General features: G+C 37.6%; 1 protein-coding gene across 6 annotated transcripts in view; it reads left to right on the top strand.

The window, feature by feature from the left end:
* PPP4R2 (protein phosphatase 4 regulatory subunit 2) overlaps positions 1–22,349 on the top strand; it is a 44,030-nt gene that overhangs the window by 1,494 nt on the left and 20,187 nt on the right. Inside the window, exon 2 of one of the 6 annotated variants that reach the window (XM_079122615.1) lies at positions 5,062–5,291. The exons of 4 other annotated variants lie outside the window; for them this stretch is intronic. The gene's annotated coding sequence lies outside the window, so the exon portion shown is untranslated. Of the gene's footprint in view, positions 1–2,721; positions 5,292–22,349 lie in introns of those variants that run through there. One more of the 6 variants, XM_079122616.1, reaches the window with a different exon arrangement.

Here is a 22,349-nt window from a genome sequence, read left to right as displayed (position 1 = left end):
TTGGAGATATGTACATAGAACCTTTTATTCACTCTGTCAGAGCTGTACAAACTGCCTTCTCTTTCTGATAAGATAACATTTATCAAAAGGTATAACTGCAGATAGTTGAAACTTTCTGAAAGACAGCTCCTTAATATTCGCTCTTACTGGCTTGCCAAGTGGCTGAGGAGATCACCTGACTTTTTCTGGACAGTTGTAAGTCCTGACAGAACTCATATGCGCACTTCCCCATCCTGCGTTAGGTCCTGTGTGTTGTCAGGAGTGTTTAATGTTGAAATGATGGCTGTCCTTGCAGTCAAGCAGCCAGCATCTATGCACTTAACTTCAGTCCCTTTTGTTTTTTTGCCACACCGGAGATGGAACCCAAGGCCTGGCACATGCTAGGCAGTTGCTCTATTGTCCCTGAGCTATCCCTGCAGTCCTAAACGGTGCTTTCTGATTTGGTCTTGTGGGATGCTGGCGCTCCATCCTGGGGCTCTGTGTATACTAGGCAAATCACTGAGTTACATCCCAGCCTGATTTCCTTTTTTTTTTTTTTTTTTTTTTTTTTTTTACAAATATGGGCATACCTTAACTTTTGATGCTACAATTTGCAATTTCTCTCTTTCTTTTTTTTATTAGAGCAAGGTTTGTCTAGTTTGTAGATATTGTAACAGAAGAATGGAAATCTGAAGAAAACTATTAAGATCTCTTGGATGTTTTAAGATCAATGGGTTGCTTAAGAATCCCAAGAAAACATGAACAGGAAAACTTTGTGAAACGGTTTTTACTGAAAATCTGTGACAGCAAAGGTGTTTTTTCTTTAAAAAAAAAAAAAGATTACACACTTGTTTTTAGCTTCAGACAGATTTTAGAATTATAGGTGTAGATTTTTTACTAAGGAAGAGGTTGGAGGAAAATTAAAGAAGATTGAACAGTTTATGTTCTTAGTCTATTAAAAATCACCTGAAAACATCTAATGTAGGAAAGATGCCAGGATCACTTCAGACTTTGTGTTGAAAAGATTACTTTTGAAAATGGGATATTTTCTTGAGCAAAGCTTGTTTTTCTGAAGCTAACAGTTTCTAACAATACTAAATATACATGCTGAGTAAACACAAATGTGGGTTTCAGTCATGAATTTAATGATTTGATGGGTTTCACTTGCGGAGTTAAAGGTATTGATGCGTTTGAGGTCCTGTCCTTATCGGCTTTGATCATCAGATTGTCTTGTTTGGCAGTGGGAGACTCTTCCAGTTGGCTCCAGTGCCCTTTTCACATGACTCTAGTAGTCTTAGTTGGCACCTTATTGTCTGGCATGGGAATCTTTTCCAACCTCACTTCTTGCCCTAGACCTGGCATCAGCCATTTTTCAAAAAGCCCTGCTTTCTTTTAGTGGGGAGTGGTGTTGAAGAGTATAATCTTGGTTGGAGATGCTTATTATTCAGTTGGTCATTGTTTCTAGCCTCTTCGATGAACAGCTAGAAAAAACACTTTCCTGAGACTGGTAGTTCAAAATTCGTACTGTAGAATTTTTCTTCCACACCAGAAATCCTGTTTTTCAAGGATATCCTTTAGCATTGCAAGCAGAAAATATACATTGCCACTAACACAATAAGAATTAAAAATTTTTTTAACTAACCCGATTACTATTCCCCATTTTAAAAAAGTAATTGTTATCTACATGGTCTGAGCACATTGCTGTAATTTAGTCGCTTAGTTTTATAATGCTTAACATCAGTCCTTATGCCACTCTCTCTAGTCAGTTTGGTCATCTGAAGTGTGTTGTGTACTAGATAGTTGGCGGGGGCGGGGTGCGATGTTGGGTATTGAACACAGGACCTGCACTTCGTGCTTTCTACCACCCATTGAACACTCCCAGTCTCCTCTAGCAGATTCTTGCAACAGGGTTCATGGGGACAGTATTTCCTGAGTTCTTGTATACGTATCTTATATGGTTGGGCCTTTATTCTTGAAGGTCACTTTGACTGGAAATCAAATCCAGCTTACATTTTCTGTCCTTGAATATCTTAAACATGTTATTTCCATTGTTACCGCACTAACTTAGTGCTACTGTTAAAATCTGATTATAATTTAATATTTTTTACCTTATAAACCACCTACCCTTTATACTTTGCTTCCTAAAGGATTTTTTAAATAAACTTTTTTTCTACCATATTTAAAAAATACACAGTTCTAAAAAAAATTTTTTTAAGTGTTCGTTGGACACTTTGGTTTAGTATAGGCAAGAATATGGTGTGCTTTTTCAATATGTTTTTTTCAAATTGTTAAAAAAATTTTAAAGACATTTCAGGAAAGTGATTCTTGATCCCCCCCTTTGGTTTTCTTTGTAAGGGACTCCTTTTCCTATATTGAATTTTCAGTGCATATCTTTAGTATTTGTCATTTTTTTCTTGAATTCTTTATTTTTTTAAGCAACATTATTGAAGCATAATTGACATGTTGCATCTGTACATTCACTGTTTGATGGCATTTGGATCATTTCCAATTTTTTTTGTTATAAATGTAAAGATGTGAACATTTGTGTACCACTTTGTGTGAACTTCATATTTTTTTCTACTGAATAAACACTGAGGCATGGAAGGCTGGACCAGACACTTGGTGTGTGTTTGACTTTTTATGAAGCTCCAAACTTTGCCAGAGCGACTATGGCAGTGTGCATTCCCACCAGCATTAAGGAGTTGAGCTTCTGTTTATTTTTTCCAGTGCTGTAGTCACAGGGTCGTTGTGCTGTTGCAGGAGCCTCAAGCATGCTGGTGTGGTCAGGGTTTCTCACTTGGGCCTTTCTGTTGAATGCATATTACATAATGGTTTTAACTTGCATTTCCCCAGTGCCTGATGAAATAGTTGAGTGTCTTTTCATATGTTTATTGTTAAAATCTTTGCCCATTTTAGAATTTAATTGTTTTATTGAGTTTTTAGAGTTCTTTAAATATTCCAGATGGAAGTCTTTTATTCATGATTTGCAAACGTTCTACCATTTTGTAGCTTGTCTTTTCATTCTTGGTTCTCAGAGAAGATTCTCATTTAATTCCACTTAAGAGTTTAAGAATTTCCTTCTTTAAAAGACTGCCTTATCTTTTGTTCATTTGTGCTTATGTACTTTCTAGTTTAGTTTTTATTTTAGAAGTAATTTGATTTTTTTTTCTTTTCCTGAATTCTTTCACTTCCTTCTCTGAGCTTCTTTAATTTTGACTTTTATTGTCTTGTGTCATTTTTCTTGGTGTTTTAGTGCATTTAAAATGGTGTGATGCAGTTTTGATTTATTTTGAACAAGACTTTTTAGTGTGGCTTTTGTTGTTTGTTAGGGGTATTACTCTGCTCCTCATTCTTTTTGTCTTAAAATAACTTCATATTGAATTCAACCTTGATATTTTGCTCTTCTGATTTTATGCGAAATTAGTTTTCCTGAATCTTTAGGAGAAGGCATGATTTAGGAGAGTTTTTCTAATTACGTAGACTGTCTTATTGTCTACTGTTTAAAGATGTGACAACTTGTGTTCTGAAATTCTAGGCTGTGTTCTTTACTCCTGCCTTTATTTGAACTTTGTCTCTGCTTATTTTCTACTGTTTCTTGTTCCTCATTGTGTGGAGCTGCCCACCGGCTCTTTGGTTCTCTTTTGGGAGCGTGGTGTGGGCAAGACAGCTTTCCCCTTTGAGATCTCACTGTTCGTTCCTTCTCTTCGCTCCCTGCTGGTGCAGGTGAAATCCACCTCATTTTCAACTGCTGCTCTTGGGTTGGTCTGCTGCCATTTCCAGTGAGTACCTGTTTTTAGATTACCCTCTTTTTAGGCCCTTGAAGTACAACACAGCTTCTGTTCTTTTGCACAGATCCTGATGATGTTATAGGTCATGTGTGTATCTGCTTTTCCTCACCCACTTACTGGGAATTGTTGGAAGAACTTGTCAGCTAGTTTGTTAATGTTGTGCATTAGTCCCCCTCCTCTATACTGAGGATTGAATGCAGGGTGCTCCACCACTGAGTCACACCCCCAGCCCTTTTTTATTTTGACTCAGGGTCTTGCTAAGTTGCTGAAGCCTGGAAACTCACTCAGCCTCCTGAGTTGCTGGGGTTATAGGTACGAACACCCCCTCCCTCCTCTAGCTGACATGGGACTTTGAAAGATGAAAAACTATAGTGTTGCCCTCCTCTCAGAATTCTGCTTTTGAGGAAATCTTTAAAATCCCTTTTAAGTCATTTTTTTTTTTTCATTTATAAAATGAGTATAATAAGCACCTCAAATAATGAGCAAGTAACAATAGTAGTTATGGTGGTGGTGTTGATAATGTGTGGGCCTCACACATGCTAGGCAAGCATTGTTCCCTAGAGCTACATCCTCAGCCCAGTAATGGTATTTTGAGTCTGCTTTTTTTCCTCCCTGCAGTCAATGTTAAAATATCTGTTTTTAGATCTCTAAACAGATATTTTAACATATCAGAAAATAGGAATTATTAGGTAACTTTAAAGTAGTTACCAACACCTCTAGCTGCATTGTTATAAACAAAATCTTTTTAAGCCCATGAGGCTGTTAAATCTTTCTGTGGCTTTCTTGAGGGAATTTTGTTTTTTTAATTTTGTATGTCTGTTTAATACTGGGGATTGAACCTAGAGCTACATCCCCAGCTCTTTTTATTTTTTCATTTTATTGTTTTATTTTGAGACAGGGTCTTACTAGATTTGGGAGGCTGGCCTTGAACTTGCAGTTTCCCTTCAGCCTCCCAAGTAGTTTAACATAGTATTTCTTAAATACTTAAATTGTTTCTAAAATGCCAGCCATGTCTTACCCTACCTCCAGTGATTTTTGCCATCCTTGTAGCATTTGTTCAGTTATTTAATGCTTTTCTTTAGGTTAGCTTACTTTTTCCTTCAGGATATTTGAAAATGGAACAAATATTGCAGATAAAGGTAAAGCCTTTGTTTTATTACTTCCCAGGGATATAATTTTTTCTCTCTTTCTTTTTACTTTCCTTCCTTCCTTTTGTCTTTGCTGGGATTGAACCCAGGGACACTATACCACTGAGCTACATCCTCAGCAATTTTTGTTTTTTATTTTGAAACAGGGTCTCACCAAGTTGCCCAGACTGGCCTTGAGCTTGCTGTCCTCCTGTCTTGGCCTCCTGAATCACTGGGATTACAGACATGTGCCACTGTGCCTGGCTTAACTATTATTTTCTAAGTCACTTAACTATCTGTAAATACTACAACATATAGTTAGTATGAATGAACCATTTTCATCTTAAGTTCTCTGTACTGTCATCACAGTGGTACCCAAAAACAGCATAGATTTTCAGTAAGTATTAGTTGAGTAAATGCCCACTTACTTGCAAATATATCAGTAAGTGTAGTGACTAAAGTACGAATACGAAGGTTAGTGATAGTTTTCAGTTTTTTCCTCATACTGTGTTGTAAACCTGTGGGTCCTGTGTACTACCCAAAGTCTAGTGAGTGGTGTGCTGGAAGGAAGCCATCAAGTCAGCTTTGTTTTCTGACTAGAGTTAATTTTTCTCATCTTCCTTGAGCTCCAATGAGTTCCAGTTTTCTGTATTCAACTCCAGTCCTTAGTTGGCCAGCTAGCTCCCTGAGTTCTAGAGAGCTAGCATGTGGTGGGAGGTAATGTCATATCTTGGAAGGAGTATGGCTCAAGTTCTGAATTTAGCTTGGCCACTTCTGTGCATGGCTTGGGCTCTTTTCCTTACTTGAAACATAGGTTTTGTATCTTAGAGTTGCTTCTGCATAAACAGACCTGACTTGGGTTCATTGTCCAACAGTGCATGGTGTCTTTTCCCATCTGCCTGTGATTTGTTTGACTTCTCAGCAGGGACTGTGGTCTTCTAAGAATGTTTGACTTTTGTTATTTCATTATGTTGTTATTGTTTTATGTGATGCTTCAGCATTCTAACCTAACTGGAACCCTTGGTTGGTTTTTAAAATGGTGGACCTGAAATTGTGTTTTTGACTTGTATTCAGTGGACTTGGGTTTTTCACCCAGGAATTAGGGATTGGGTTGCTACTGTGTTTTGTTTTTTCCTAAAAGGCCAGCATTTCATGAACATAAATTTTGTGCCAGACATTTTCAGATGTCTCTACATGCAGCCTCATTAAATCTTCATGACTGTTCTCTGTAGCAGGTATTCCTCCTTCATAGCGTTGAGACCGCCGGCACTTACAAAGCTGGAGTAACGAGCCCAGCACTGTGCAACTGGTGAGCGATGGAGTTGAGACTGTCTTCTGGCATTCTGGGCACAGCTGCTCCTCACTCATACTTCGGGCTCCCCTTGTTTTTCCGTTTTCACAAGGTCTTCTTCCCTCTTGAGTAGTCTTAGAATTCTTCCAGAACCCCACTGGAACTTGAAGTCTTGCCTTTGGTGTAGGGTGAGCCTTCAGTTGCTTCCCTGGGCCTGCCCTTGCCTTCCAGCTTCCATCCTGGGGCACTGTGCCCTCCAGTTTGGGAGGGGGATGTGGCGAGCCTGAGCAGGTGGGGTGGTGATGTGATCCAAGACACGGTGTCAAGTGTTGCTTGAAAGAGGCAGTGAAATAAGGTAGGTGACTGATGTGCCCTTAACATTTGTGATTTGCCTTTTCCGGTGACTTCAAAGGCTAAAAATCAAAGTAATTGTAACTTTTGCTGAGGCAAAAACTTGAAGCATACAGGTTATTTGACTAATGTATATATTTTAGATTGTGATATATAAACCTAGCTTTCTCTTTAATAAATTCATCTTGGGATTGTGAACCTCAGGCAGCCAAAAATACTGTCCTTACAACAATATTTGGAGGTAGGTGATAATGTTTCTGTTTGTAGATGATGAAACATGAGTTAAGTGCTTTAGGAGTACTTGACATGTGGCGGGTGCGAGTGGTCCTACAGGGACCTCACTCGACAGGAAGAGGACGTGGTTTTCTATCAGGTAGTAGCAAAATACTTTTATTAATAAATGCTGCATATTAAAGGGACTTGATGTTTTTGGAGTCTTTTGTTCTGGTTTTACTTTAGGGGTCTTATGGTGTCTTCCAGGGTGACTTGTAGTCATTTTTTTTCTCAAACTGGTTCTTGAACCAGAGACTACCTTTTCTAAGGCTTTTGCGCACTAGTGTTTTTGCAAGGCACAATTATGATTGTGAGCAGAATGTGGACTTGTTTTTCCCTAGAGAGTGCTGTGGACGATTTTGAGATCTCCCCAATTCATAGGGTTGTCACAAGGCCAGTTGTCTTTCCCATCCTCAGTACAGATTTCATTATACTCTTTGCCCCAGTCACTCACATTAGATGGTTTGTGGGGACACTGCCTTGTCATATATGTTTCTTGTAAAAACTGTGTCTCCATTTTGTTTGAGGAGGAGTTTGGTGAGAATAATTTCTTACAATGCACATGAATTAAGAAATGAATATTATGCCCATAATGTGAAAAAGCTCACATCAGCGATTACTGACATTTATCCTGCTTTAGATAATTCTCATTTTAAAAGATTTTTATTATAAGTGGAGTGCAGTGGCACACATCTCTAATCCCAGCTGCTCAGGAGGCCAGCCTGGGCAACTTTGCAAGATTGTCTGGGGATGTAGCTCAGTGGTAGAGTGATCTCCACCCCACTGCAGACATCACAAGTTTTTTAGTGTAAAAATTGCATAAGGGAAAAAGAATTTAAATTGTACTGTTAACTTGCTCCCTGTTTGTTCTTGACATTATTTTTCTGTCTTTAAAGTTAAATCCTTTTGAAAATAACACCACATCAGTCTTCTACAAGTCACCTTCCAGCTGCTGCATTTATGTATTTTCTCGTTTTAAAACACAAAAATTCTCCTCGTTTCTATGGCTGCATAGGATTCCGTTGTTTGGGCTGTTCTGTAACGTCCTTTCTGTCCCTTTTGATGGGCCTTTAGGTCATTCACAGTTTTGGACCATTCAAGCAGTGCTTAAGAGAGCAAAGATTCAGATTTCTGGGTTTAGGATTATGTGTATTTTTATCTTTGATATGTATTGCCTTCCATAAACACCCTCAGCATGTGCTTCTATGCAGAGTGTGGAAGTTATCTCTGTACTGTCAGCACTGAACATCATTAGACTTTTAAATGTGAAATTCTGGTAGGGGAGAAAGACTTTATTTAGTTTGCTTTATTTTGTGCCAGTATCTTTCCAATTATTTAATCTAATTCATTTATTAAGATATGATTTATTCCTTTTTGCTCGATTTTTTAATTGCCTCTGTCCTTTGTTTCATTGGAGATTTCAAAATGGTACTCTAAGTCTGTTTTTTATCATTTGTTATTAGGAAGTCTTAAAAGAATGCTCATCAGTGACGTGGTTACCATGAAGTTCAATTTGACTAGTGTTTTAATACTTTCACTAAGTCCTGCTTAGGTTTTCTTTTCCTTGCCAACTCAGTTGTTTTCAAATTGACAAAATATGTATGTTTCATGTACAGTGTTTTTTGAAATATATATGCATTGCAGAGTGGCTGAATCAAGCTATTAAACATATATATTGCCTCCCATACTTTGTGTGAAAGCACTCAATGTACTTTGATTTTCAAGAATACCTTACACAGTTACTAACTATATCACTGAGTTTTACAATAGATCTCTTGAATTGATTCCTTCCAACTGGAATTTTGCTTCCACTGATAAATATCTTTCTTTTAGATTTTTACTCATAGAAATAATAGTAAAATAGCCTGATAAATATTTAACAGAAGATCCTGATAAAAGTTATTTCTAAGAAAATTATACTTCTATTAGGAGTAATTTGAGTTTAAGATGGTCATAAGCAGTGGGGGTTTTAAAAAGGATGTTCTTTGTAATAAGTGAGTTGAAATGCGCAAGGTATTTAATGTTTATTTTTATGACTGTATATTAAATTTTGTCCTTGTAAGTTTGCTTCTCAAAATATAACCCTGGCCTATTTGTTTATAAATAGGATAGGATAGGATGCTGGTGTTAATTAGCTTTTCTTGGTGTGACCAAAATACCTGACCAGGGCAACTGAAGAGTAGGACAATTTTATTTTGGCTCATGGTTTCAGAGGTTTCGTACCTAGTCTGCCGAGTTTATTGCTCTGGACCTCAGGTGAGGTGGACCATCAAGGCAGAGGAAAGCAGCTCTGCTCACGTAAAGGAAGCAGAGATGGGAAGTGGTGTGGGGTGGTGAGCCCCTCCCGACACACCCACACCACTTCTAGCCACACTCACCTGCCTGCAGTCAGCCCCCTCAGTCACTCAGGTTAGGACGGAGCACCGAGGGCACAGCTCTCTCAACTCAGTCCTCTGACCTCCCCGCATTCTTGCATTGAAAATTTTGGGGACACTTCATATCCAGACCATAACAATGCTGCTTAACATCTCCCACTGTTTAGGACAGCCCAACATCAAAGGATTATCCAGCCCCAAATGTCAGTAGTGCCAAGTTTGAGAGACCCTGCTTTATGGTAAAAGACTTTAAAAGGTGTCTTATTGTTTTGTTCTTCTCTGTGAGCTGTGAAGTAAAAATAGTAGTGTGATAAGGGTCATTAAGGTCTTTATAATATGCGCTTAAATCTGAAAGGTGACAGAAATAACCAAACTCTCTTTCCCTTGTTTTTTCCAGATTTCAGTCTTGCTAGCCTTTCCCTTTATGGACAGCATACAAAGGGATATCCAGGAGCTAGGCCAGCTCGTGCCTTTCTCTTTTGACTGGAGGGAAGTCAGCACTGCTGTTACTAACCACCATTGGTGTATCAGCAGTTGTGTGGCTTTCGACTTGATCTGGAAGGTGCACCTAAGCCAGACTACCAGTGAGCACAGTCCATGGGAAATTTTAGGTCAGAAATATGTGATTAATGAAAACAGAACTGCTAATGATAACATTAGGGAATTGAGGAACCAAAGACTGTCTCCTCCTTGTATATGAGAGAGGTCCAGTGAAGCTAGCTAACAGACAACACATTTAATTAGTTAAAAAGACGAAATAGATGGCACTTATATCTTCACTGAAAATTAGGAAAGAGAACACTTAGGACTATAGACTATAAACCTTTTACAAGTAGTATTTATTTTTTAAAATAGATGTGTTTTAGTTTCTTAAATAGAATTTTTGTTTTAGTGGATCGACACAATACCTTTATTTTATTTATTTATTTTTATGTGGTGCTGAGGATCTAACCCAGTGCCTCACACACACTTTATGACTGAGCTACAACCCCAGCCCTTAAAAAGGGTTTTGAAAGGTAAAACAAGAAAAAAACTTGCTTAAAGTGAGAACTGTCTGGTATACATGCATTTTATAAATAACCTAACAATCATGGCAGAATTTAGTAGAGAGGTCTGTCATACCCACACCAGCGTATAATGCATGTGTTACAACACTTCCTTGTACATAGGTGGTAAACTGGATGGAACGCTGTGTACAAATTCAGACCAGGACCAATCTAGGCTGACAGGATGCATTGTTCTTCCTTGTTCCCTTTGGTGTCTCCTTTGTTCAGCTTTTCTGGTTAATATGATTCCTTTATCTACTTTAATGCAAACACCACATTAGTTTTTAAAATTCTTTGTGACCTGGGCTTGTTTTGCCTTTGTAATCCTCGTGCTGAGTCATCATGCATAATTTTTCCATGTTGCTCGGAGTTCACTGGAAGTACTGTGCTTTTTTTTTTAAGCTAGTGTTGAATTCTAGTAGTTCCTTGTTCTTGCCTCAGATATCCTTCGTCCTAGGACGACTTCAGCTTATCTTTTAAGACTCTTCCGATGGCTCCATGCAAACAGTCACATAGCATTTGATGGGGAATATGTTCTGAGAAACATGTTAGTAGTTGATGTGGTCATCCTGTGCAGTCATCAAGTGCGCGTACACAGCCATACGTGGTATAGGCTCAGTCCTTCAGCATGGCCTCTTTTTTTCCCTTGAGGTACTTGGTTTTGAACTCCAGTCTTGCACATGCACATGTGGGGCAAGCAACCTAACACAGAGCTCCAGCTCCAGCTCTTGTAAGGTTTTTGCCAAGTTATTGAGGTTGGCTTCCAAGTTGAAATCCTTCTGCCTCAGCCTCCTGAGTACCTGAGGTTAAAGGTGTGCACCACCACACCTGGACCTGGAAATAACTCTGAATGTCTAACATTAGAAAATAATAAAGAATGTTGGTACCTGAATGTTAAGTGCTGTTTTGTGTGTGGCTATTCTGATAACCTATTTTTTCTTCCCTTTCAATATCTATATATCCAAGTTGTCTCTCCTTTGTCACTTTAGCACTTAATATGATCCTTGATCCTTTCTAGATTTTCAAAGAAGATGGTAACCTTGTCATTCTTAATTCTCCTGTTTTGCTGTTTTCTATCTTGTATTATGGGTCCTCTGTTAAACACATTTTTCCTGCCGCGCCAGATTTCTTAGAGGGCACGATTTGATTGATCATTATATCTTCCTGTATCATGTGTTGCTGTGCCTTCAGAATACTGTCTTAGTGTGGCTGCTATAACAAAATCTCAGACTGGGTGCTTTTAAACGGTAGATTTTTTTTTTTTTCCCCTCTCACAGTTCTATAGGCCAGGAGGCTGAGATAAGGACATAAGACATGGTCCAGTTGTGGAAAAGCAGTCTTCTTGGTCTTGTCTCCTGTAATCTCACCATGAAGGCCCCCTGCTCATGAGCTCATCTGAACCTGATTATCTTCCAAAGGCCCTACCTCTAGATACAACTGCCATCAAATTGGGGTTAGGGCTTCAATATATGAATGTGACCAGATCATAGACCTTTAGTGTGTAGCACTTGCTAAAGATTTGTGCAGTTACATCTCTCTTTAAGTGTACTGATTAAACTCAGATATAGATTGCTTTGTAAAGATAGGCTCTTGAAAATCTCTATTGAGTTTTGTGAAGTAAACATAAGTGTACTCATAGCTGTGTTTAAAAGAGGGTAGGAGAAGGCTGGGATTTGTTAAATACATACTATGTGACAAGTTAGGTGCTGATGAAATAATTGAATAACTACTCTACGCCAGGTTAGCTTCTTATTAAAAAAAAAAAACCACTGGTGCCAACTTTCTGAAAAGGGGAAGTTCCTTTTTGTTCTATTCACCATGTAATATTTGTGTAACTTCTGATTTTGCCTTGTTTGCTTAAATTCCTTCATGTCCTATTAAGGTATCACTTAAGTTAACAAATATTTATTGAGCAAATATTGTATTCTAGGTACTGTACTAGGTGCTGGGGATATAATGGTAAGCGTGCCAACTCAGTCCTTGCTAATATTTTTTAAAATTTTACTTTTATTGGTGCATTATAACAGGTGGGATTCATTGTACATGTTTGTACATGTGTATAATATAGCGATATAGTTTGATCAGTTTCATTCCCCATTATCTCCCCAGTATCTGCCATTCACTCCCCCCAAATAGTGTTAGTTTAACAGTAAAGATTTATATTTTACTTAATACTTTGCTCACTGCTTTTATCAGCACTAGACTGTATCAAATATGTTAATTTCATTTTTTAAAAATTAGGCCCAAGGAAAACTTGTATAAATTTAGCTCTTTACTAGTAAATTTTTTCAGTTGATCCTTAAGCTCAAGAATAGTCAGGAATCCTAGGAAGCCAACAGTGAACTACTATTTTTGTTATGTGTTTCTGTGTTCCCAGTTTGGGTAGGAAAGTGAAAATTTTAGTGTCATATGTGAGGTGTCACACAGAGAACTTGATTAGATGAGATGAGAATAAAATTGGAATTGCTTTAAATTTTTGCCTTTGTAATTATGCTGTATTTAAAATTGTGTATAAATTCCAGATATCTTTAAGATTTTTTATTTGCTCTTTTTAGACATATATGACAGTAGAGTCTTTTGACATATATTATACATTTATGGGGTATAACTTATTCTAATTAGGATCGTACATGATGAGGGATTTCACTGGTCATGTGTTCATTATGCACATAGGAAAATTCTGTCTTGATTCATTCTACTGTCTTTCCTGTCCCCATCTGTCCTCCCTTCCCTTTATTACCCTTTGTCTAATCAAATGAACTTTACCCTCTTCCCCAGAATTATGTGTCAGCATCCACATATCAGAGAGAACTTTTGGCCTTTAGTTTTTTGGGATTGATTATTTTCACTAGGCATTTCACTAGGCAGTTCCTTCCATTTACCAGCAAATGCCATGTATCCTTAAGATTTTAACAAAATTTCAAACTCAATTTAAACAAAAGTTTAGATTTTCTTTGCTGCTTAGACATTTTCAAGCCTCACTAAATATTCCTAGTCAAGCATGTGTTTTTGTCTACATTTTAATGTGTAATTCAAATCTTTCAAAATCAATAGTGTCCTGGAATTGTAGATGAGGACATTTTTTTAAAAATAGTGCAGAGTCAAATAGTTGATGTTGACTTAGGTATAATGAAGACAGTATTAACAGATCTTTGAAGGTTTAGGGGAAGAACATATTTAAATGTAATGAATTTATAGTGCAAGCAACTTTGAAGTGATTCATTTGATCTCATGGACTTACAGGTAGGCAGATTTTAAATAATGGCATGTTTCAAGTAAGGAAAAAATTTACAAAACATTTTAACATTGTTTTTATATTTAGTTGGTATATCTGACTTTCCCTTATCAAAATTGGTATAGTGTTCCAGATTTTAGTGTTTTGGAATTTGGGATATTTGCTTAGACTTCACAAGTTGAGCATCCTTAATTTGAAAATCCAGAATCAGAGATGCTCTTAAATCCAAAACTTTCTGAGCACTGACGTGATACTCAACAAATTTGATTTTGGGGTTAGGGATGTTCAACCTGTATTCTCGGAAAGACTTGAGGATTTATGGACAAAATCATATCTTTGTGACTATTAGAAGATTTTCTTTTTCAATATTTGTAATTGAACAATACAAAAACTTTAAATTATGAAATCAGATGACCAGAAAGCAGTTTTTCTAATCTTTCCCCCAACCCCTGTGCTGATTTTTTAAAGTTACTGAACTTTGGTATAATGAAGCAGAGTATTGAAAAAAAAAATATGGTAAGATCTTTTAAAGAAGGTACTTTATTTTTAAGTAATTTGAATAATACAGGAGTTCATAAAGGAAGATGTGACAGTCCTGTATTTATGTTCACCCACTGAAAGAAAAAATGGATGTGGGCATTTGGTAAGCTGCTTTAGGAAAAACCAGAGAGTACTTGAGCAGATCTTTGTATTTTAAGGAGTTCAGATTTTTCAGATATGATTTATTTGAAAATGAAATGCCAGTAGCCTCTTAAAAGTATAATTTAGATTGCTTTTTTTTTTTTTTTTTTTTAGCATTTTCTGACTATTTTTAGTTTTGTCTTAAAGTTTCACTACTAGTAACTTAATTCTTCCTCATTTTTTATTTTATGGACTTTGAGCAATTGTTTTTTTTATTTTTTTAAAAGAATAAAAGGTTGAAGGCTTTCATCAGGAACAAAAAGCTCTTAGATGAGATTGACTGTAATGAAAGCCTTCAGAGCAGACACTTATGAATCTGGACCTGATTTCCCACGTGGTAAAGCCCAGTCCTGGTCCTGATGCAGGAGCATTAGTATGTTTGGTAGACCTAGGATACTTACGTTGGATAAAGGTGGAATTCACCAAAGTGAAGTCGAGAGATATGTTCTGATAAAGAAAGTAGTATCAACGTTTACTTTATTGAGTGTGTAACACCATAGACTACCTTTTACATTTTGGCAGATTATACTAACTAAATCACACTGAAAACCAGGTACCCCAGTGGACTTGCCCCACTCTCCAGGCTAGTGCTTAAATGGTTCTTTGGGAACATCCATTCACACTTAAATTAAATTGCTGGTCTCCTGGGATTTGAATTGTTAAAATATAAGAAACGAACTTTAAAATTGTAATTTGAAAGTCTGAAAGATTTTACCTCTGCTTCTTAGATTTCTAGTTAAAGCTGAAGTGATCAATATTTAATCCCCAAAGAATATTTAGCTTTTTGAAGACATCTCATTAATTTTAAACTTCTTTGCTTCCAAGCAACACAACTGATTTTGTTTGACTTAAGCCCAAAAGAATATGAGGAAAAAAAGTGTTATTTATTGTAAAGCTATCAAAGTAGCACTTAGAATCAAGGGTTGAGCTGTACCGCTAGGCCAGGCCAGGAGAACGAGGTGCCTTAGCAATGGTAGTCAGACTTGTTCTTCTGGTTGCCGCCAAAGGGCCGATTGTGCTTCAGTGCCTTTCATTCTCAGCTTTCTCTCCATATTTCACATTTCTGATGTTGAGTGCCTGGTTGACTTATCCCGGGATCATTTTATTTTTTCCAGGGGTCAGGTGAGGTGGGCAGAGCAATAGCAAGCTCCTAGGCCCATTCCTGTGCTTTAGGTTCTTTCTAGGAAGGAGGGAATAATGGAGCAGGGGATTAGTTCATTAGTATGTATCAGTGTTTTCATTACAAAGGCAGCACCCTCCCCTGAGAGTTCACTTCTGGGGCATGATTTTTATCATCATGGAATCTGATCTTATAAAGAGAAAAAAACATAGTGATTATGGTCTGGGGAAGGATGTAATAGTTGCTTGAAGGAAGTTGTAAACAAAGTGTTTTGGGAGCAGTAAAGTGAGAAGTTGATTTCTGGCAAGGAAGATTAGTAGCAGCTTCATGGTCCAAGGAGGCATTTTAGCCGATTCCGGGCAGAAGGAACAGTGAGCAAAGGAGTAGTCAGAAAAAAGTGCAGGACTGTAGAGGAAGATATAGGGAAGATCAGAAAGTACCTTGCTAATAATTAGAATTCTGGATTTAGGAAGACCTTGGAAATTATTGAAGTATTTTGATCTGGAGAAAGAGAAGCCAGAGCTTTGCCCTTGGGGAATCAAGTATAATTGAGGGGAGTTGGGGAAATCACTTGGGAGGCTGTTAGGTTATTTAGAGTTAGAGGATGAGAATTTGCAGTAGGGCAGTGTGAGTGGTAATGGGTGTGCAAATTCACATAGCAGTGGGTGTGGTTCTGTAGATATTATCTGTTTACTGCTCTCATCCCATGTGGGTTTTGTGTAAGATTTTAAATGGTTCCCAGTTCTGCAGTTTTACTTGCCCTTTCTGGTTTGTCTAATCTATGCTGTTAACAGTGGTCATGCAACAGTGTAAATATTGTGTTAGTCCCATGATTACACTTTTTCTGCACCTCCTCCCTTTCCACAGGTTATATTTCAAGATCCTTATGGAATTTAAGGAGTTAGAGGTTATGTGATTGTCTCTACTGAAGTTGCTCTTCTCCCCCTTGCTCCCTATGTGTTTTCTGCTCTAAACTTAATTCTGTTCCCTCATCATAGTGATTTCATGTACATTCATGTGTATTTTTCCCTCTCCCTGGAACAAAGACCTTTGTGTTCATCATCATCATCTCTTTCTTTTTTTTTGTACTGGGCATTGAACCCAGGGGCGTTCAGCCACTGAGCCATATTCCCAGCCCTTTTTAAAAATTTTTATCTTGAGACAGAGTCTCACCAAGTTGCTAAGGTTGGCTTTGAACCTGTGATCCTCCTGTCTCAGCCTCTGGAGCTGCTGGGATTACAGGTGTGCGTCACCATGCCTGGCTTTTGTGCTCATCTTTTAAGGTATATGCTAAGGACCATCTATTCTGGAAAACTTTCCTATGTTCTGAGTTAGGTGAGACTTAATGCATTTATAGTAGTTTATGATTTCTTCTATTATCATATGCATATTTTCCTGTACTGTTATTTTTGTTTAGATCGTGAGCTCCATGAAGGCATCTAGACTCCTTCATATGTTTTCATATCACAGAGCAACTTACAGATGCATATTTTGCATTGACTTTTTTTTTGGGGGCGGGGGTTATGCTTTTAAGACGTCATGTATTAAGAAGGCAGATTCTGATGCCAAAATGCCTTGGTGTTGATTGAAAGCCTGGTTCTTCCACTTACTAATTGTGCAGTTATAGGCAGGTTATTTAAGACAGGTTGTTTGATCTATTATTAAGTTGCCATCTTAATAATAAGATGGGGTTAAGTTGCCAGCTATAACTCATAGATGTGTGAGAATTGAGTTAATGTTTAAAGTGCTTAGAACATTGCCTGACATTTTTGATAACTGTTTGCCATCATTATTATGCATTGCAATTAAAATGAGTCTATACTATACCCTGTTAATTAATAAAAGTTTTAATTATACTTCCAATACTGGTTGGAAATGCTGATTTAATTATAATACTTCTCAATACTGGTTGGAAAGTGGCATTTTTTGCTTTGTGATTTCTTCCCTCTTCATACATGGGTTGTTGTGAGCATTATGTGCACAAAGTAGGCTTCAATATAGTCATTTACTCAAAATTAATTGAGCACTAAATAATTATTGGGCATTTATTATCTGCCAGACATTTTTCTTGTTACTTGTTATACATGTATGGTGAACAAATGTGCAGGCAATAATAAGTATAATAAATACATTACCTATCATGTTATTAGGTTGTATGATGTAAAAACAAGAAATAGTCTAAGGAGAATGAGAGTCAAAGGTGGAGAGTAGTTGCAGTTTTAAACAAGGTGGTCAGGGCAAGCCTTATTGAGAAGATGCCCTTTGAACAAGATTGTGTATATGGAAGAGCCTTTTCACAGGTTAAGAAGAGTACCACTGTGGATGAAGTAGACTGCCCAGAGAGAGGAGGCGATAGTGGAATTGGGGGACAGATTGTGCAGGGCCTTGTGGACCATTGTAAGGACTTCAGCCCTTGCCCTGAGTGAAATCCAGAGCTATTGCAAATTTTTGAGCAGAGAAGTGACATTATCAACTGAAGTTTTGAAATAATTGTTCTGTGATGGTACTGAAAATGTTTTAGGTGGACAGACATGGGTTATTTTATTTTTTCTTCTGATTTCCTTTTTTTCATGCTGGGGATTGTACCCAGGGCCTCATGCATGCTGAGCATGTGCTCTACCACTGAGTTGCACCCCAGCCCTACACAGGTGTTATTTGAATTCAGGTTAAGAGCTGATAGATGTTTGCATTAAGTGGTAGCAGGAGGTAGTAAGAATTAGTCACCTTCTTTATGTATTTTGAAGGCACACCTGATAGGATTTCCTGACAGGGTGTGGTGGGTGAGAGAAAGAAAGGAGTCAGTAGTGACTCAGGAGTTTGCCTAAGCAACCAGAAGGGTGGCGTTTCATCACACCAGAGGGAAAGGGCTGAGGGGGCAGTGTGTGGGGAACAGTCAGGAGCTGTTTTGGGCACATTCAGCATTAGTTGACCAAATGAAGACATGAAGTGGGGGTTTGGATTGATGAGTTCTGGCGATCCAGGAGATCTCATTGGCATGTGAATAGTGTTAAACCCTCCATATTCGCTGAGATCACCAATTATAGACAGACAAAAGATAGTATTTAGAGCCTTTGACTGCTGCGTTTGGGGAAACCAGAAAAGAAAAACAAGCAGAAAAGATGTGTGAGATTAAAGAAAACCCAGGAAAGTAATGAGGAGTGATCCATCAACAGAATGTGATTAACTAGACCACTTGGGTGCAAGAACTGACCATTGTGTAGCAAAATGGCGGTGTTGGTGACCTCGATGGAGCAGATTAGGGTTAGCACTGGGGCTAAAGGTTGATTGGAGTAGATTTGAGAGGTACTGGGAGGGGAGTTCTTTACAGATATTGCAGAGGAAATTTTATTGATGTGAAAACTAGGAGGGAAGGAGGAGTAAAGACATTTCAGGGTGGGAAAAATAGCATATGCTGGGAATGATCTGTAAAAAACCGAGGTAGATGTCGTGGATAGGAGAGGGTGACAGCTTAAGTGATGCTTGTGAGCAGGTGAACAAATGCAGAACCTGGCGCAGAGGTGGATGGGAGCCTAGATGGCTCTTCGGTGATAGCAGGTGAGAATCCAGGTGTGCACTCTGCAGTCTGTCCCCCCTGAATTATTTTGATTTTCGTTTGTTGAATCCACAGGTGTGAAGCCTTTGGACATGAAGGGCCAACTGTATTAATTAATTCTGGGTCTTTTATTTACTTTCTTATTGTGACGAAACATATTACATAAAATTTGCCACTTTAACCAGTAAGCGTACAATTTAATGGCATTATAAGCACTTTCATAGTGCTTGTAATGGTGGTTGTATCATCATCATCATTATCCATTTCCTGGACTAAAATTTATCTTCTTCTGTACCCATTAAACGATGATTCCTCATTATTTCTTCCTCTCCCCAACTGCTTTCTGTATTTTTGTTTCTGGATCCCACATATAAGTGGGTTCATCCAGTATTTGTTCTTCTGTCTGGCTTATTTTATTTCATGCAATATTTTCAAGATTCACTCATATTGTAGCATGTATTAGAATTGTATTTCTTTTTAAGGCTGAGTAATATTCCATTGTGCCTATGTAAGACTGTCCATTCAGCTGTTGATGGACTTTGGGGTTGCTTTTACCTTTTGGCAGTGGTGACTCATGCCGCCTTGAACATTGGTGTACAGTTGTTGGAATCCCTGCCTTCACTTCTAGAAGTAGAATTCCTGGATTGTGTGGTGATCTTATGTTTAACTCTTAAGGCTCTGTTTTCTTCAGTGGCTTGCACCAGTTTACATTTTCTTCAGCAGTGCACAAAGGTTCTAGTTTCTCATCCTTAACAATACTTGTTTCCCATTTTGAGAAATGTTCCTGATTTGAGATACTTTGGGATTTATTCTCCATTTTCTATGTTGCTGGTGGTGGTGTTAAACCGTGGCCATTTAAACTTTGGATTTTTCATACTGTTGTTTTGATTTCTTGTTACTATAATTTTATTTTTTGTCTCTTAAATAGTGCACTTTTTTAAAGAGTGTTAAATGGTGCCATTGTTGAATCAGTAATTTTTTTTTCCACAGAATTGTCTATAAAGTGAAAAGCTCACCATCTGTAATTACTCAGGATATGGAACTTTCTGTAAACTAATTAGACATGTTTTCCTCCAGTCTCTTCTACCTTCAGTGTTTAGCATTGAACCCAGTGCCTTGTGTGTCTTAGGCAAGTGCTCTACCACCATTACATCCCAGCCCTTGTTTTCCCCAGTTGCTTTGTCTTCAAAAGTCCTACCTGTTTGGTAACTATAAACAGGTTTTTTTTTTTTTTTTTTTTTTTTTTTGAGTAGGGGTGGAGATGGAGCTCTTTGTGTATGGTCAGCCCCCTGTATCTGTAGTTCCACCAGCTACGGATGGATGTGTTCTAGAGGGGGATTGTATCTGCTTCTTTCTCTTGTCATTTTCTAAACAGTGCAGTATAACAGTGAGTGATTATCATTATGCATCGTATCAGTTATAAGTAATCTAGAGGTGATTGAAAGTACTGTACCAGGAGATGTTTGTAGGTTACGTGCAACTACAAGACATGAGCATTGGTAGATTTTTTCTAGAAGTTTTTTGGTCGTTTGTAGATGGATAGCATGCCTTTATTTTGTTTATTTTTTTTAATGTGGTGCTAAGAATCAAACCCAGTACCTCACAATGCTAGGTGAGTGCTCTGCCACTGAGCTATTGTCTCAGCCCTGCATTGGAGGATTTTGACATCATGTGGGTAGGGTGGGTCTTCTAAAACCTAGTCCCCTTCTGGTATGGAGGGATGACAGCATGTATGGGTTCCACTTATCTCTTTTCAAGTTCAGTTAATAAAAATAATGTCATACAATATGACAATGCAGAAGGAACCTTTATTCTTTAAACCATGGTCAGGATTCTGTGTTTTATTTTTGCTTTTTGCCAGTCTTGTTTAATTCCATATTCAGATTAAATTTATTAATTTTGCTCACCTCGGTCATAATTAAGACTGAATTCTCTCATGCTGCATGTCTCCTAATTCATATCTCTGCCTTTTAAAGAATGTTTTATAAGCCTGTCACCTTTCATGAATGATCAGCTCCAGCAGATTGCTTTTCATTCACTCATTCTCATATTCCCTTTCCATGTTTACAGATGGTACAGTATTCAGTACCCTTTGAAGGAGTTACTGGTAGTAGGACTTTTCCTAGACTCCTGCTTGCTCTCATTTTAGCCTCCCTTGAATTCAGTGTGGAATGCAGTTAGGATGATTGCAGAATTTTTACTTGTCTATCTTATCTGCTTATTTTTGAGGTGCTGGGATTGAACCCAAGTACTTTATCAGGCGAGGCACGTGCTATGACACTGAACTACATACCCAGCCCAGGAAATAATCATAATAGATTTTGGAACAGTATAGAGACAACAAGTTAATGTTGTGGTCACTGGTCACTAAATTGTAGAAGCAGCTGGAAAAAGAAAAGATGGATCGTTCCGCCCTTGAGCCCTTGGAAAATACCTTAACCTTTAGAGAACTGTGAGGACAACATGTTTAACATGAACTTCTGAATTCCTGTGGGAAGAGGTCAGTATGGTGCTCAACAGGAAGATATATTAGTGTTCCTTTCCTAGAGGAGAAAATACAAAAGGGGAAAATTGAGGGAAAAAGAAGAAAAGGAAGCAAAGGGAAGGAGACTTGAAAAACTAAGGGGTAATGAATTTCAGTAAAATTTTGAGGTTTTTTCCACAAAGTAGATATAAGTTGTAAGTGTGCGTTTTGAGGGGAATATTTTACATGGAGAAATTGATTCTGAAGTTGAAAATTAGTTTCATTTAGTAATTCATTAGTATTCATCTATTTAGAATAATTTCACTTTCATATTGAAAACTAAGGTTTTATCTTTGTTTTCTATTTTCCTCCAGTGAGTACATTCCTAAGAAAATCATTTTTATTGCCATATTTTTAGTTGATTGACTCCTGGCCTGTTTTTTTTTTTTCATCAGATAGTTGTATTGCAACAACAACAAAAAAAATGGATCTTCAAATCAATAGAGGCTCTTCTAAAACTTTTTTGTGGCATAGTATCACAATTGTGTCTTTTGGATCTAATTTAGAATAATTTTAATACATGTAAAAGTCAGAATGCACTGTGTACATAATTTTTCAGTGAATGGGACTTAATTCCAGCCTCATGACTTAGTATCATAGTCTGAAGCCCCTCATAATTTCCCTTGTCTGACTGTTCCTATTAATGTGCTTTTTATTGGATACTATGGTTGTGTGATTAATGGAGAAAGATGGGGGATGAGGGGAATCCCTGTGTATAAGGTAATCTGAATTCATGAAACGTTATAAATTAGTGGGTGGTTATTGACCTATTTTGTCCCATGGTCCCAGATGTGAAACACCTATAAAAACAAATATAGTGTAAAAGTAGATAATATAATAATTATGATATGATAATATGAATAAAATGTTTAAAGTCTAGATTGTGATCTCCAACCTATTTTTATGCACTGGTGTTAATTTCATTGAAATATTCACAGAATTGAACACTTGGGACTTCCTGTGTTAAAATTGCAAAGAAAAGCTGGGCCTGGCAGCTTGGGAATCT

This window comes from Sciurus vulgaris (assembly GCF_902686455.1).
Source record: "Sciurus vulgaris genome assembly, chromosome: 19".
Taxonomy (NCBI): Eukaryota; Metazoa; Chordata; class Mammalia; order Rodentia; family Sciuridae; genus Sciurus; species Sciurus vulgaris.
Note: the sequence above shows the minus strand (reverse complement) of the source record. Positions and strands in the feature narration are given on the sequence as shown.